Source organism: Macrobrachium nipponense, chromosome 24, assembly GCF_015104395.2.
Source record: "Macrobrachium nipponense isolate FS-2020 chromosome 24, ASM1510439v2, whole genome shotgun sequence".
NCBI lineage: Eukaryota > Metazoa > Arthropoda > Malacostraca > Decapoda > Palaemonidae > Macrobrachium > Macrobrachium nipponense.
The window spans coordinates 22,421,097-22,439,504 of NC_061091.1; the positions used below are offsets into that span (position 1 = coordinate 22,421,097).

Sequence of the window (18,408 nt, forward strand, 5' to 3'; positions counted from 1 at the left end):
TACTGAAAAGTGCAATACCATAATTAACAGTCTTCGTTCAGGATGAATTGGTTCATAAGTTGTAGTGGAATGAATCAGTGGAGCTCAGGGTATGTAAGGATTTAAGTGATGTCAAAATGATAGCAAAATTGGAAGGGGCTATAGAATTTTATATTGAGATGATTTAATCTAATAGAAGGAATTCTAGAAGAAAATAAGGGCGGAAATACAAGTATATCGCGCAAGTAATCCACAATGCAAATTTTTATGGAGAACGGTGAATCCGAAATTGCTAATATTGTTGTTATTTAAGAGTAGTATAACGTTACTAGAAGATGGGAAAGTTATAATATGTACGCAACTGCTAGCCAGATAATTGTAATGACTTTATTTATCCGAATGTGACCTTAACATATTTTTCCGAGTAAAAACCACTCGTAAATCAATCCTAGTTTGACGAAAGGAACTACTGACCATTTGAGACCTAATGTAGCATCGTTTTTCGAGAATATCTTCAAAGCTATTAATCGGACAGGGACGACATTCTAACACAATGTTTACAACACCCCACCTTAATTTACAATGTTATAGAAGTCAGTCAAATTTATATACTTTAGGAGTTTACTCTTATGATTTTAAGTTGTAGTCCGTGAGAGCCCCACACACTGAGCAAAGGTTCAGATAAGTCGACTTAACCCCCCCCCCCCCCCCCCCTTCACCAGATCCTTCCTTCCCCCAAAACACCAACAGCCCCCCCCACCCCCCCCCCCCCCCACCCCGCCAATCCCCTCGTACACTCTCCTTCTATCACTTCTCCCCCCTCCCATTCCTTTTTTCCTCTTTCCCCTCCAATTCTCTCTCTCTCTCTCTCTCTCTCTCTCTCTCTCTCCTCTCTCTCTCTCTCTATACATTGCACGCAGGGAGATGTAAAGTCTTATACATAGTTGTTATATAGTAATATTGTTAGGTGTAGTAATGAATCGATGGTTATGGACAATTCTGTTTTGGCTCGTTTGGCAGTTTTGAATACAATATTTGAGCAATATACCATAAATGTTCCCTGGAATGAGATCCTGGAAAGTGGTTAGCCGCTGGGTACTTAAGGTGTGCTACGATCACGCTGCCCTTCATGGCCAATTTGCATAAATGCGCAAATGGGTGCAAACGTGTGATTGCACTCCAACTTTTTAATACGTTCACCCAATTGAGGAAAGCTGGAGTACTTGAAAATATTTCTAACAGTTGATTATTACCATAAACTCCTTTTTTTTTTTTTTTTTTTGGTATAGCTTTATGCAGCAAATTTCACAACAATGACAATTTTTGTGTGTGAAATTATAGTAATTTTAATACCAAGATAACTATCATCGAACCCGAGTGTAATTCTATAACTGATATCAATTATTTTACAAATTTACTGACATCATCTAACTGTAGAATAATTATGCCCATTGTCCAATTTATCTCATCACATTATACGAACAATCGAATAACAGGTGCAGACAATCGAACCATACTTGCAATTTAAGATCGTGAAATATAATTTCCCACGACAATTCTTAGGCATCTCAGTAGAATGAGGTTGAACATCACAGTGGAGCTCATTAGCAAAAACCACTCAACTCATTGTTGGGATATACACATTTGAGTTATAATGTGGGAAAATTATGGACTATAATAATGTACTATATATGTATTTATATTTTCCAGTGTGTTGAGTAATTCAGAGAGAGAGAGAGAGAGAGAGAGAGAGAGAGAGAGAGAGAGAGAAGAGGATGGGAGAATTGGAGGGGGAAGAGGAGGGAGTGGGAGGGGGGATAGGTTATAGAAGGATGGGTGTGCAAGGGGTATGGGGGGGAGCTTTTTGGTAGGGGAAGGAGGGAACTGGTGAAAGGGAGGAGGTAAGTAGACTTATCTTAACCTTTGCTCAGGTGATTGGCTTCTCACTGACTACAGCTTAAAATCATAAGAGTAAACTCCTAAAGTATATAAATTTAACCAACTCCTATAATATCATAGATTACTGCAGGGTATTGTAAATATTGTGTTTGAATGTATAACTGTCCGACTATATGATAGCCTTGAAAATGTTCCCGAAAAGCGATGCCACATCGGGTCTGAAGTAGTTAGTAAATTATGTTCAGGTGAAGATTTTCCTTGTATTCTTTAATAAATCAGAGGTTTAAAGTAAATTAAAGCTACAGTTATTTGCGGAACTATTTACTCGATGAAAAACCCTCTAGTCTTTGTTGTGCTAATAGAAAATTATTCAAATTATTCAAATGTTTCATGCAATGGTATTTCAAAAATTCTGGAAATGTTTCATCCCATGGTATTCAAAATTTCTGAAAATGTTTCATCTCATGGTATTCAAAATTTCTGAAAATGTTTCGTCTCATGGTATTCAAAATTTCTGAAAATGTTTCGTCTCATGGTATTCAAAATTTCTGAAAATGTTTTATCCCATGGTATTCAAAATTTCTGAAAATGTTTTATCCCATGGTATTCAAAATTTCTGAAAATGTTTCATCCCATGGTATTCAAAATTTCTGAAAATGTTTTATCCCATGGTATTCAAAATTTCTGAAAATGTTTCATCTCATGGTATTCAAAATTTCTGAAAATGTTTCATCTCATGGTATTCAAAATTTCTGAAAATGTTTCGTCTCATGGTATTCAAAATTTCTGAAAATGTTTTATCCCATGGTATTCAAAATTTCTGAAAATGTTTCATCCCATGGTATTCAAAATTTCTGAAAATGTTTTCGTCTCATGGTAATTCATCTGAAAATGGTTTCTCATGGTTACAAAACAAAAATTTCTGAAAATGTTTCGTCTCATGGTATTCAAAATTTCTGAAAATGTTTCGTCTCATGGTATTCAAAATTTCTGAAAATGTTTCATCCTATGGTATTTCAGGAATTATAAAAATGTTTCGTCTCATGATATTTTAGAAATCGTTTTAAGGTCTTCAAGCTGTGATCTACTTTTTATTCTAAAAAATCCTGAGCTTATCATGAGGGATATTTGATACGCTATATTTACAAGTTACTGATAACATGATGTTATGTTATACAGAATTTGTGTGATTAACCATTTCATGTTCTACTAACTATAGAAGGACAAGGAGAGAGAAAGAAAAAAAAGATCATTTAAAGATCCAAGTAGCAAGCTTTAAAAAATACAATAAAAAAATGCGCCGATGTTTCTTCGGCGCAATCCAGATTTCTGTACAGCGTATAATGCTGTATTGAACTCTCGGCCATGGCCCTGTGGTGGCCTTGTGATGTTGGCTCCTATAGCGGTGCTAGACACACGACCATGGATAACTTTAATCTTAAATGAAAACTACAGAGGCTAGAGGGCTGCAATTTGGCATGTTTGATTATTGGAGGGGGGATGATCAACATAAGAATTTACAGCCTTCTAGCGTGAGTAGTTTTTAAGATCTGAAGGCGGACAACGGAATGCGGACTGAAAAACAAGTAGCCATCTTAATAGTTTTCTTTTACAAAAAACTAAAAATAACGAGGACCCGAGAATAGAGGCGAAAATAAGCAGAAACCTGAATACCAAATGAGTTCCCCCGCAGAGGACCTCGTAAAATGACTATGACCTTCATTTCCGTCGTATTGTTGTTGTCATAAGAAATTCATGAGATTCTTTCGGAACAATCAGAGGAGCGACAATGGAGTCGTTGTCGTCGTCTTCTCTTTTCCAACGATGGGGATGTTTGTTTACTTTTGGGGTTCCGAATGTTGAAGGTTTTGCATTGTGGCTATTAGGTATACTCATATCTTCCATCTCTCTTTCGTGGTTAATCTCTCTCTTCCTTCTCTCATCCTCGCAAACGGGAGGTCCGCTGGAAGTTATGATGGATAATCTCTCTTCTCTCCCTCTACCTCTCTGCTCTCTCTTATCTACGGATGTTTGATCGTTACTGTAGAGATGAATCAGTCCGTCACCCTAATGCGCACTTTTCAATAAGAACAATTTTGATTATTTAAAATGGCCATTGTTAGTTAGGTAAAGACAAGCCTATACAATCCTCTCTTAAATTTCTTTACTGTACCCCTAAAAATCTCCTCAACAGACCATTGCAGCAAAATCTCTTCTAAATAACTGCAGGTGGACGTAACGCAGCAGAGGACTGAATGAGATGCGAAAACGGGAAGATCCCTCAGAAAACGACCTCACTTTTAAATGCCCTTAAGTCCTCTTTAATCTCGCTCCCATGCAAATCTGAAAAGCCAGCGAGCCTCCCAAGTACCCATTTTCAGATTAACGGTGGCGTGTTGCAAAGGCGTTCGCTGCGTCGAAAATTTCTCCTTTCACGTTGGTTCTCCGGATGGCACTCAACAGAGATTCATGGTGGGATCTGATCCCTTAATGTCACGCTCTTGGCGCTGTCTACCCATGAGATGCCCTTCAAGTCATTCGAGGGGTGTGTGGCTCTACCACTACCCACTTCTACAACAAATATCAATAATGATAATAATGCCAGTTCCAGCTTTTCATTTCCTTATTTGGAATTACCTTCTCGTGTGCTTTGCCCTGAAAATACTTTTGGTGTGAACTGACAGTACTTCTTGGCTGCCTGAAGACACTTTAATGATTTGATTTTAGTTTCAGTCTTTTATCGATTTCTCTTCGAATGACAATGCTAACATTGAAGACTCTCTCTCTCTCTCTCTCTCTCTCTCTCTCTCTCTCTCTCTCTCTCTCTCTCTCTCTCAGATAACGTATTTATTCTGGGTATTTCTTATTATTTTGCTCTCAAGTAAATTTCTCGTTTTGTCTTCATTTCTTATTTTCTCCTCTCCGCGTTTTGTATTTTGCGATTGCTCTTGTAGCTTTCGTCTTTTATTTAAGACATTTTCAGAATTCCGTTTATTTTTACGGCGTGTTTTAAAGATTATCGTGAGTTTTATTTTTCATGAAATCACAAAACCACTTCTGTTATTTAATGTATCAAATACTTTCTGAAATTATGTTATATAAAATGGTTTATGAATTAAAAACAGCATAATTTTACTGTGTATATTCTTCATAATCGTTATTCTTTTAAGGGAAATATTAGAATTGTATTGTGTAAATTAACTATTTGAATCATTACTTTAATTTAAAGAAAACAATTCATCGTTATGTATTTCCTTTTACTCTCGGCTTCAAAATAATGTTGATATTGAATAATCTTTATCCCCCCCCCAACCCCCTGCCGTTTAATCAGAGCGGTCGGGGTTTCTCGGACAATATCCCTAAAGAGAGAGAGTATTCCCTCGTATCTTTTCTGTCCTACAACGTCGTAATGCCTCTGAGGCATAATATACGCAGCATAATGGAAAGCCACTACGTAGAAGTTAGGCCTATTTCCCTTTCTCCGACTCCCTTTTTGGATATGGATTTCATATTAACATGTGGGACTCTCGTTCCTATTCAGCTTCAGTTTCTCTTCATTGCTGAGGAAAGAATGTTTATAGCACTGTTGGCCTTAATATTCCGCCTGCATTTAAGTGTATGTAAGAAAAATTTAGGTTTTTTGTTTGAATGTGATTCAAGTTTAGTAGGATATGGAGTTAAAGTTTTTAAATTTTAAAAATTTATTTACTTATTTTCTTTTTAGAAGAATTAGTTAAAGAGACGGAATTTCAAATGCTGCGTATCGTTGGAAAGCCGTGAGGTATCGGTCGATACCGAATCAATGGCGAAATGGCAATTTACAAATGACAGAAAAAAATTGTCGTAAAGGGTTGATTAATAAACGTAAACCAAAACTTCATTATTAATTGAGTGTTGCCGCGCAGGTGTTGTGATTTGTCAACATTGTTATTTTGTGATTTGCTAATACTATTATTCTAAAGTGTGAGTGATGAGAACATTAGACTGTAGGAATTTTAAAAGACGCAATGTATTTCAACGTTCGAAGGGGAATACTTACATGAAAATGAATGGTAGCCACCTGCAAGGACTTTTGTATACCAAAATGGTGAATGTTCATTGGTTTTGAGTATAGTGATTAGCGATGATATGATATAAAATGAACTCGACAGTTCCCAGCCAAAGATTTTATTTTTCTTTGGCTCTTTTGAAATAAGTAAACAAAAGTTTTGAGAGGAGTATCAGCTATATAATCTCCAAAGATAGAATTAGTAATACGATATGATTGTTTGTTATTTAGCAGAGTTTGTCTAGGTAAAATAATAAAATGCGTGTGGATCTTGTTTGTCGTCTCCCAGGTGAGTGTAGGGGAGGCATCCACCATCCTCCTGTAAACCCTCTTGTCCGCCCTGGGATGAGGGCGTAGTAAGAAGGGGATCGGAAGGGTAGAGGAGTCAGCAGCTCCGGGTTCCCGCCAGCGTAGCGCGTGCCAACAATGTCGGTATTGAATAATATTTTCTTTTGCAAAGAGAGATAAATTTTATTAGTTTGTATTTTATAGTGGACAATGGAAGTCTCCATTCTTAATTTTTATGTGCGAGGGAGGAATAATAAAGGTAAAACCTGAGGCTGTCCAGTGAAATGGAATATTCAGAGATTTCTTTGTTTAGGTGGAATTTGCCTGAAGCACAGACATGATCACAGAGAAAAAGAAAAATGCTACTCAGTATTTTCACTTTTGATAATAATGATTTCTGTTATGCTGATTAAAAACTTATTTTTTCATATTCTCCTAATGAGCTTGACATGCAAAATGAATCATTACAATCTCTACGTTTTCAGATTCCCGAGAATCGGCTCAGAGGTCAAGGTAAGACAATGTTCATGCTTTGCAGCTGCGTTATCATTTATATTTCTCGTCTTTTGTAAATAATACAAACACACACCCGCCCCCCCAACACATGTTTATATGTATGTATATAATTTTCAATACGACACATTTTCTGTCGAGATATATTTATGTATATATTAGGCTTTCTGTCGTAATTCAGAAGTAATTCAGTTCTGGGGTTTGTAAAGTTATATTTGCGCTCCCGCCCTCACATGAAATATATATATATATATATTATATATATATATATATATATATATATATATATATATATATATATATATATATATATATATATATATATATATATATATATATATATATATATATATATTAATATATATATATATATATATGTTAAGGCACTGGTCAGATGTTAAGGAGATGTATATTAAAATAAATGGGTTGATAACCTTAGCACTGGTTAGAGACAGGTGCAAAACAGTGAATTCCTCAAGATGCTGATATGAGACACAAGTCGAAAACAACATTTTGATCCTTGTTAGATATATATATATATATATATATATGATATATATATATATATATATATATATATATATATATATATTATATATATATATATATATATATATGGTGCTAGGACAATTCGGTCCCGGACATCCCGGAAGGTACCAGGCAATTCGGTACCCGGCTTGTCATTTTTAAACGATTAGTTTGGTTATTTTCTTACTTATTTTACAAAGAATATAAAAAATGTGGGGTGGCAGACATAAATGAAATGATTTATTTAAAAAAAACTTTTTTAGTTTCTTTATTTCGAGACTTTTTTACATTTCTTGTCGTTTAAAATAAAATGTATATAAAAATAAAAATATAAAAACCAAACATTGTTTGTCGTAAAAAGTATTATTAAAAATAAAATAGTAAAAAGCAATACATTGTTTGTCGTTAAAAGTATATAATAAAAATAAATAGTAAAAACCATACATTTGTCGTTAACGTATCTATATAAAAGTAAAACAGTAAAAACCATACATTTCTTGTACTTAAAAGTAAAAAAAATTGAAATTTAAACTTTAATATTATGAGCGATTGCTTTAAGGAACTGCATTCTTTCTGCTTGATTATAGCTCTGTACTAGATGAGTGATACGCTTGTCACAATCCCTGTACTTCTTCTTTTTGACTGGTTCATCCCCATTCGAAGCTTTTGTAATTTTGTTTTGCCAAAACTCTCTTCACTTTTCAGGGCTTCCAATCAATTTCCATATGTTTGGGATGGATACTGGAAAGACTTGCTATAAATGTGCTGTGAAAACCTTCCAAATTATTAATTGTACGCGATTCTCCGTTCAAACATCGGTTTAGAAACATTCCAAGATTTACTATGAAAATTTTGGATCAAGTCTCCTCATTCTGGCAACCCTTCTCTCTCTCACTGGTCCTATATATGAATTTTCAAAATAGAGACAATAGGTTGCGGGATATCATCATCGTCAACCAGTTCATCAAAGCATCAGCAACCTGATTTACAGGTAAAAAGGCTAGGGCTAATAAAACATCTCATTTTATGAGAATGTTTTATAGCCCGAGTACATATTGTAGCCTTCAGCTACAATATGTCTGTAAACATTCTGTCTAAATGAAAGAAGCAAAAAGAAATAGTTGTTTCTGGAAACGTATTTGAAAATGCTTTTGCGCAGCTTTTTTGAAAGTCCATTATCATAGCACTGGCCCCTCGTTATTCACTAAATTCTTCACTTTTTGGAAAAGCCGGTTATACGTATTTTGAGACTTATCAGGTAAGAGGGCAAACAATCTTGGAGCACTGAAGTTTTTAATTTTTATATGCAAGACATAAAGTTGGAAAAATATAACAGGGCAACTCTTAAAAGTTCCATCTCCTGCCCAGTTCGCACATTGTCTCAAATCGTGAAGAGCGTCATTAGTAGCGAAAATTGAAATGCGTTTAAACGTCGTCTATTGCACTGTCACTAACTGCCAAAAAAGATAGAGCCATTCTCGATAAACACCAAACTCTCGTGGTATTTGAAATCCATTAATTGTTTGTGGGATCGGTGGTGATTAGCCTGATCACCTCTTCATCGTCTCATATTTCGACTAATATGAACTAGTTTTCGTCACATCAGCACTGCGCCACTCATTAAATTTCCTAGTTCTTTCTCTGTTTAAAATTGAACGAGAAGGAGTTTGACTTGTGATTGTCCTTTCCTTAATATTTGCAGTACAACTTTTGCACTCACTTCAGCTGCAGTTGTGTATGATTATGATTTTAATATACTTGAGCGCATGAAACTGAACATCTGAGTGAAGCCGTGCTTTGCAAGACCGCCTTTCACAACGCCAATACATCTTCGTACCATCAGCATTTTCTTTATGTTTTTGGTACACGTAGTTTTCCTTATCGACTAATTTTTTATTTCCCTTTTCCGATCGTATGCACTTGCAAGACTCCATTGTGTGAATGATGGGGTGAAACTAGAATAAAAAATCTAAAGGTACCTTTGCAGTAAACTTAGTAAAAAATTTGGAATAAAGAAACTAATAGTCTTTTTTTTTTATTAACAACTAAGAATAACCAAACTAATTGTTTATGAATGAATAGTTGGGTAGTTTAGTTAATGTTATCTATAAACAACTAAGGGAATAACCAAACTAATCGTTTAGTAATAAATTAGTTAGGTAGATTGTTTATGTTACTGTAATTGTAAAAACTAGTTGAATAACAAACTTTGTAGTTAGGCAATTAGGTAATATTATATATAAATAGATCTTAATGTCTAATATAGAATACCATATTATTTTTCTGATTTAGAAATTAAAAAAAAAATAAAAATGACAAGCCGGGTACCGAATTGCCCTGATACCGAATTGTCCGGGACCGAATTGCCGGACACTATATATATATATATAATATATATATATATATATATATATATATATATATTCATTATATATATATATATATATGTGTCAACTTTAATTTTTGTTTTCCTTTTCAAAGATATGTTCCCTGATACGGCCTTCTGTGACCTGGCCTTCTTATTAGCCCTGAAATGGTCAGACCGCTAAAAGCGAGAAAGCCTCTCCCGAAATGAGGAACTCTCCCTCTGGATGAGGATTTTGTGGCACAGTCTGGGAAGCCTTTAAACCACGATCAGATGACCAAGCGAATATAAAACCTAATGACGTCCTTGTTGAGAGGTGGCTGTTGGTGTAGGGATGTTGCCAGCCCCATCTCACCGCTTTTTTCATCAATTCAGAAATGTAAGATTTTTTTTAATGTCTGATTGTATTCTATATAGATATATACGTAATATATGATCTATATATATATATATATATATAATATATACACATCACACATAATATATGTGTATGTATGTATGTTTGTAATATATATATATATATATATATATATATTTATATTATATCTATATATATGTGAATATTACTCACATCACAGTGAGTCATACATGCATTAAGCAATAAATATCCTTTAATATCCAATTTGCTCTACCTCGTTATTAATATATTTTTATATATGTTAACCGAACAGGAGTTTTTTAATTGATGATAATTTCGTCTTCTCGCGGATTCGAACTATCTCACAGAGGAGAAATCAGGCCGAGTCGGTGATGTCATTGAAGTCCTGATTTCTCCTCTTGTGTGCAGGTTCGAATCCACGAGAGGACGAAATTATTATAAAAAAGAGAAAGAAAAAAAAAAAAGAAATCCCCTTCGGTTAACATAAATGAAATACATTAATTCCGAGGCAGAGCGAATTGGATATTTAAAGGACATTCGTAACTTAATTCATATAAAGAATACTATATTTACAAACGCGAGTTCAGGTTAGGTGGTTCCCGAAAACTACGTGTGTATATATTTATTTATATATATATATATATATATATATATATACATATATGTATATATATATTATATATATCTGTATGTATGTATGTGTGTGTGTAATACAAAGACGAGTCAAACGGAAGAGCTCTTAGTACTGAAATTTTGCCTGTTATTTTCATATGATATACGTATATACTAAAATCATGTGCAGGTGATGTGCTTTTCTATTATACGCGGTTCAGGATAAGTAATATCTAATATAAATATATATATATAATAATATATAATATATATATATAATATATATACATATACATATATTCTGTATTCAATGTCATGGTTCCAGTGGGTCCCTTACGAGATGTGATGTTGATCCCAGTAGAAAAATAACGGACTGTATGTACGTCCGTTTCATATTAAAACAAAAACAGGAATTAATAACCTGTAGCTAGTCAGTTACGGTAAGTCGCAGTCATAGTGCGGGATAGCATATGGCTAAATAGCTTGTACGAAAATACTATAGATAGCAGTGAGATTAGCACCTTCTCTTGCTAGTTCCTCCAAGGGGAAAAGGACATTGTCAATGGAAATGATTCCTGGGCCTGAAATTATCGTCAGGAGTGTCTTGTTATGCGAAGCTATTCAATAACAGTATTTGACAGAGGGATATCAATATGAATTAACTAAGATTTTGCGCGACTGCAATGAAATGTTTTGGATTAATTAAAAGGGTTTGATTTCTAAGTATAAATATATAAAATTGGAGCTTGTGTATAGTATATATACCGAGTGTTCATATGCATATAGAAGTCTTTACGTAAAAATATTAGTTACGACGTAATTTCACAGAAATAAGTCAAACCCGCCTCTCTCTCTCTCTCTCTCTCTCTCTCTCTCTCTCTCTCTCTTCTCTACTCTCTCTCTCTCTTTTATATGCACTAAACACACCAATATATATATATATATATATATATATATATATATATATATATATATATATATATATGTGTGTGTGTGTGTGTGTGTGTATGTATATGTATATTAATCTCTATTTCTCTTTTTTATATATATATTAATAGATATACTACATACATGCATACATACATACATGGTATATATATATATATATATATATATATATATATATATATATATATATATATATATATATATATATATATATATATATAACTTTCCCCGACCTCACCAGCTCCATCACAGCAGAAGACCTTTTGGTTCTGACATGGCGTGCATGATCGAAAGGAAAAAAAATAAAATCAGTTGGGAAATATTGTTTGTTTGTTAAACAAACTGCGCACGGGGAGAATAGGATCCATTCCTCACCCAGCCTGAAATGGTGGATGGAATAACGGTGCACTTCGGTGCTCTTCCTACGGGCTTTGAGGCATCATCAAAAGAACGGCAATGATAATCGTTTCGCTTGTTGTGTTTGTGTTATCGCCGGCTGAATTCACTATGCAGCCTTTGCCTTAACCTGGTTCGGATCGAAAGGATTGGTTGATGATGTGCCATTCTCTCTCTCTCTCTCTCTCTCTCTCTCTCTCTCTCTCTCTCTCTGAATACATACACATAGTATATATATATATATATATATATATATATATATATATGTGGTGTGTGTGTGTGTGTGTGTGTGTGTGTGTATGTATGTATATATATATATATATATATATATATATATATGTGTGTATATATATATGTAGATAGTATATATATATATATATATATATATATATATAAGTATATATATGTAGATATGTATATATATATATATATATATATATATATATATATATATATTACATTATATTATATAGCGCTCTCTTTCTCTCTCTCTCTCTCTGAATACACACCCACATAGTGATATATATATATATATATATATATATATGTATATATATATATATATATATATATATATATATATATATATATATATAAATATATATATATATATAAGTAGAGAGAGACCTTACCTTACCTTACAGACCTTACAGTTCGTTCGGGTTGCCCCAGGTCCCTCAGTGTGAGGCGCCTCTAATGTCTACCAGAGAGTTGCTAGTACATCTTCCGGTATATTTTGCATCTTCCAATCTTGGATGGTCTGGGATGCAGTTTAGATATTTGTCGAGCTTATTCTTAAAACACATCTACGCTCACTCCTGATATATTCCTAGATGAGCTGGCAACGCATTGAATAGACGCTGCATTATCGATGCTGGTGCGTAGTGGATTAATGTCCTGTGTGCTTTCTTATTTTTCCTGATATAGTTTTGGGCACTATTAATCTACCTCTGCTTGCTCTTTCTGATATTTTTAGTTCCATGATATTTTCTGTTATTCCTTCTATCTGTTTCCATGCCTGAATTATCATGTAGCGTTCTCTTCTCCTTTCTAGACTATATAATTTTAAGGATTGTAGTCTTTCCAGTAGTCTAGGTCCTTAACTTCTTCTATTCTAGCTGTAAAGGACCTTTGTACACTCTCTATTTGTGCAATATCCTTTTGATAGTGTGGGTACCATATCATATTGCAATATTCAAGTGGATACGAACATATGTTTTTATAAGCATAATCATGTGTTCAGCTTTTCTTGTTTTGAAGTGCCGTAACAACATTCCCATTTTTGCTTTTACATTTTGCCACAGAATTGCTATTTGATCATTGCATAACATGTTCCTATCATCATCACACCAAGGTCTTTAACTGCTTCCTTATTTGTGATTGTCTCATTATTTAGGTCCCCCTATATGCATATAGCTTTCCTTCTCTGTCTCCATAATTTATTGATTTCCAAATTTATCAGAGTTAAATACCATCCTATTTACCTCTGCCCAATCATATACTTTGTTTAAGGTCTCTTTGTAGAGAGTTCCTATCGTATCACAAGTAAATTTCTCTACTATTCTTGTGTCATCAGCGAAACTACTCACTACCGAATCCTTAACATTACTGTCTATGTCTTCAATCATAATAACAAACAATATTGCAGCTAGCACCGTACCTTGTGGCACACCGGATATTACCTTGGTTTCATCCGATTTATCATCGTTTGCAATAACTATCTGTTTTCGTTGTGTAAAAATTCTTTTAACCATCTTCCTACTTTATCTACGATATTGTGTTTTCTAATTTTCTTTGCTAATATATTATGGGCTACTACTCAAAAGCTTTTGCAAAGTCTAAATAACCACATCTGTTTCATTTCCGCTTTTCATATTTTTGAATATGTTCTCACGGTGGACTAACAGTTGGGTTTGTGTACTTTTTCCGGGTACGAAACCGTGTTGTCCTATATTAAACAAATTATTTTTTATTAAATGTTTCATAATATTTTTCTCATTACCCTTTCATACACTTTCATAATATGTGATGTACTCACAGGCTATAATTACTTGCCTCTAGTCTTGATCCACTTTTGAAAGTAGGGGTGATATATGCTAATTTGTGCTCATCATAAATCTTGCCTGTATCTACACTTGTCTTAATAATATTGCAAGTGGCTTTGCGATAGAATGAACTACTTCTTTAACAAAATAGCAGGGACTCCATCGGCCCTGCAGCAGCTCCATTTTTAATTTCATTAATTGCCTGCACAATATCAGCTTCATTAATTTCTATGTCAGCTAAATATTCACTATTTTCTTCCCTACTTCTATATCATTATCTTCATTATCTATTCTAGGGGTGAATTCTCTCTTATATCGTTCTGCCAGTATGTTGCAAATTTCCTTTTTTTCATTCGTTAATCTCCCTTCAATTCTCAGAGGACCTATTTCTATTCTTCTTTTATTCATCTTCTTCGCATATGAGTATAAATAGTTGGGGTTTTGCTTGATATTTAATAGGGTTTTTTTCTTCCAAGTCCGTTTTCATTTTCTTTGATTGTATAATCTTTTGTTCTGCATTTTCCTATCTTACTTTTTAGTTCTATAAACTTTCCATGCATTTTTTTTCTTTTGCAAGACCTTTTTTCCACTTTCTGATTTTCTGGAACAAGATCCTTCTGTCTCTTGGTATAGCATGAATGATGTTACTTTTCTTCTTCTGGTATATATTTTTCCACTATTTTCTCCAAATATTTTATATAATATCTCCGTATTTACCCTTATGTCATCACTTACGAAAATGTTTATCCCAATCTTTGTTTAATTCTTCATTAATTTCTGACCATTTTATATTTTTACTGTAGAAGTTGTATTTTCCATATCCTTCCCACTTTTTCAGTTCTTGCTTATCTCTATTTTCACTGCTTTGGAATGAACTGTTAATTCTATGACATTATGGTCTGAAATACTCGCATTATAAAACTATTATTTCTTTACATAATTCATCTCGTTCACAAATACTAGGTCTAAAGTATTTTCCTTTCTTGTTGGCAGGTGATTTATTTGTTGAATGTTGTATTCTAGTAGCATATCTAATAGCTTTTCAAATTGCCTCTTATCTTCTGCACTACTATTACTCTCTTTTTTATATGTATAAGTACAACCACAATCTCCTATTCGTTCTTTCCATTCTACGAAGGAAAGTTGAAGTCACCAGATAGGAGAATAGTCCAGTCCTTGTGATTTCTACATATATCATCCAACAATTATTAAGTCAAACTCTTTAGTATTAGGAGGTCTATATATTACTATGTTCATCAATTTTTCAGATTCAAATTCTACCGCTATTAGTTCACATTCTGAGTTACTATATTTCTCATATTTAATTTTTCCTTGTTTTTTGTCTTTCCCATATATTGCGGTTCCCCCTTGATTCCTATTTTTTTCTATCTGATCTATAAGTTTGGAACCCTTTTATTTGATCATCATTCCCAGTCTCTGGGAATACCAGGTTTCACTTATATTCATTATATCTATTTTCTTTTCATTTTGGGTTAGTTCTTCTAAGTACTCTATTTTTCTTTTTTTATTTTTGAGTTACTCGTAACTAAACCCTGCGCATTCATCACTATGATTGGTTTGCGTGTTTTCTCCTTCATTTAATACTGGTAGTAATAAGGATTTTCCCATGTCTCTTTCCTGTTCTGGTATGTTGTTCTTTTTTTCATTTCCAGAAATTCTGACATTAAAAAAATCAACTTTTCCATAATATTTGATCTTCTTCATATAATTATTCATTTTGTGTCTGAATCTGCAATTTTCTCCGTTTCTGCAATATCCTCTTGCATAATAAATACAGTTATTATCTCTTGAGTAGAATTTCGGAGTGATGCTTTGAAATTTTTTGCTGACACCTCTGCATATCTCATTGGTGGTTTGCTTTTCTCTTTTTACCTGATATTCTTGATTTCTCTCTTTATTTGTTTCTTTCTTATTTTGGATTTTATTACTTGGTTGGTTATTTATTTGATTAGATTCATGGGCTACAGGGTGCATATATTTGCTTTTTTGTCGAACTTACATCCTTTTCCTTCTTTAGGTTTTTTTACATATTTTTGGATGCAGATCTCTGCAATCATCCCCATATTCCATCTAAGTATGCACATTTACCATATATTTCATAGTTTTGACATATCTTAGGATGTTTGTAGTAACATCTTTTCTCCAAATCTGCAATTCCCTCTTTTCAAAGGTTGCAGATTTTGTCTTTCTTGTCTATTTTTTCCTCTTTCCCGTCTTGTGTAGATCTGGGTAGAGCCTCTTCGGGATTTGCTTTTCTGTTGTCATATCGTAATTTATTTCTTCGTAGGTATGCTGCTTTATTGCCTCATGTAGTATCAATGAGTATCTCTGCATCCATACTTTTATCTTGTTCTGTTTTCCTTATTTTTTCTGTCATTTCATTTTTGTTTACTTCTCTTCCGTTTTCCTCTTCTTCTTTTTCTTCTTCTTCTTCCTCTTCTCTTCTTCTTCATCCTCAACTATTTGTACATTCAATCTTGATTAATAACATTGTCTATCCATGATAGACATGTTGAACAAAAAATTCTTGTATCTTTTCTCAAATCTTGTATTACCTCAGCACACTGTGAGAGAGAGAGAGAGAGAGAGAGAGAGAGAGAGAGAGAGAGAGAGAGAGAGTTCTCGCTCTCTCTCTCTCTTTTCCGGGGTGCAATGCCAATTTGTCTGTTGTTTTGTGGTTTCTTTTTAAATGATAAAAGTCTATTGTTTTGTCATGGGAATGTTTTCGTTTCTCCATCCAGAGATAATGCAGAAGAACGAGAAAGAGCTGGATTTAGTGGTTTTTATACGACCAAGTGAATAATTATGAATCTGAGAAATATAGAAAAAATAAGAAGAATTATTGCAAACAACGGAAGTGGAGTATATTCCTTTCGTTGTTTCATGAGAAATCACTTTCTTGGTGTAGGTCCTGAAATCCGGCATGCCTCTATTAATCCAGTTTGTATAGTGCTTTTACGTTGCATGGAACCAGTGGTTATTCAGCAACGGGACCAACGGCTTTACGTGACTTCCGAACCACTGTATTATTTTCCTAGTTATTAGTCAGCTCATGTGGGTCACATATATGGTGCAGATGTAATAAATTGATAGGACTCAATCCTTATTGGAATTAAATTATCTAACAGGAGACTGATTTTTCTGGAGTAGTATCACACTAAAAATCCAGCATTGGTTCCAATTTGCCTATTGTGTCTAATTGTTTCCTTTTGCTAGCAAACCATTTTTGTCTCTTTTCTATTTATTTACACTTCCTGTTTCGTCAGGTTATCACTTACATCATCTTCCAGTTTACAAAAACTTTATAAAAAAAGAATTATGCGGCTATTAATTGAATTAGCGTTTCGCAAGAGGGAGGTTTCTTTTGATATATTTAACGTAGATTCAGTTAATGTAAAGATATGTACGATATTTTCTTTGAACTGAATTTCAAGTAGTAAAATATTTTTTTCTTGTTAAGTGAAACAGCGTGCGAGGAACTCTCTCTCTCTCTCTCTCTCTCTCTCTCTCTCTCTCTCTCTCTCTCTCTTGAGAGGTTCAATTTAGAAAACTTTGGTGATATCAAGCGACGCCTTGAGTTGAAGTGTGACTCCTCTCGAGATTGCTGTCACGCTCGAGTGGTGGAAATTGGACGCTGTTTGAACATTGCCAACTATTTCGTTTTTGGGAATAGTCGTGGTTTTTCGTTTTCTGTAAAAGAAAGCTATTGGGATGGCTACTATTTGTCTGTCCGTCTGCACGTTTTCTGTCTGCCATCAGATGTAAAAAAACTACTAAATTGAGCTGTTGATCATCCACCCTCCAATCATCATACTACCAAATTGCAGCCCTCTAGCCTCAGTAGTTTTTATTTTATTCAAGATACAGTTATGACACCGCTATAGGTGCCAACAGCACAGGCCACCACCGGGCCGTGGCTAAAGGTTTCATGGACCGTGGCTGAGAGTTTCTCACAGCATTGTATGCTGTACAGAAAACTTTCATTACCTTGATGTATGAAAACAAATAATTTCATTGTGTTTAGAAACGTTATTATCATAAATTTCATGCCCGTTCACTTTCGCTTATTGAAAGAAATATCTCGTTTTATCATTATACTTACCGGGTATTAAGAGAGCAGCATTTATTTTACAATCTATTGAAAATTTAGATTCCATCCCTTGGTGAGAGACTGTCTAACCCTTTTATTCCAAAAGGAAAGTTGTAATGATGAGGAGGAGAATTTAGGTTTTAGGAATGAGGAAGAAACGAGTTCCAAGGTAGTCTAAAAAAAGAAAATGAATAATGAAAAAAGACTTCTGTTAAGCGTAAACATTCACCAAATATAATTAAGGGAGCAGCATGACGGATGTTAGAGGTTTTAAGTTTACATATAATTTCTTTTATT

At 33.9% G+C, this 18,408-nt stretch overlaps 1 protein-coding gene across 1 annotated transcript in view; it reads left to right on the forward strand.

Annotated features, from left to right (window-relative positions):
• The window catches only part of LOC135205514 (glutathione S-transferase Mu 4-like), a 1,039,821-nt gene that overhangs the window by 684,902 nt on the left and 336,511 nt on the right, over positions 1–18,408 (forward strand). The window contains exon 3 of the mRNA XM_064236257.1: positions 6,700–6,727. The gene's annotated coding sequence lies outside the window, so the exon portion shown is untranslated. The remainder of the gene's footprint in view (positions 1–6,699; positions 6,728–18,408) is intronic.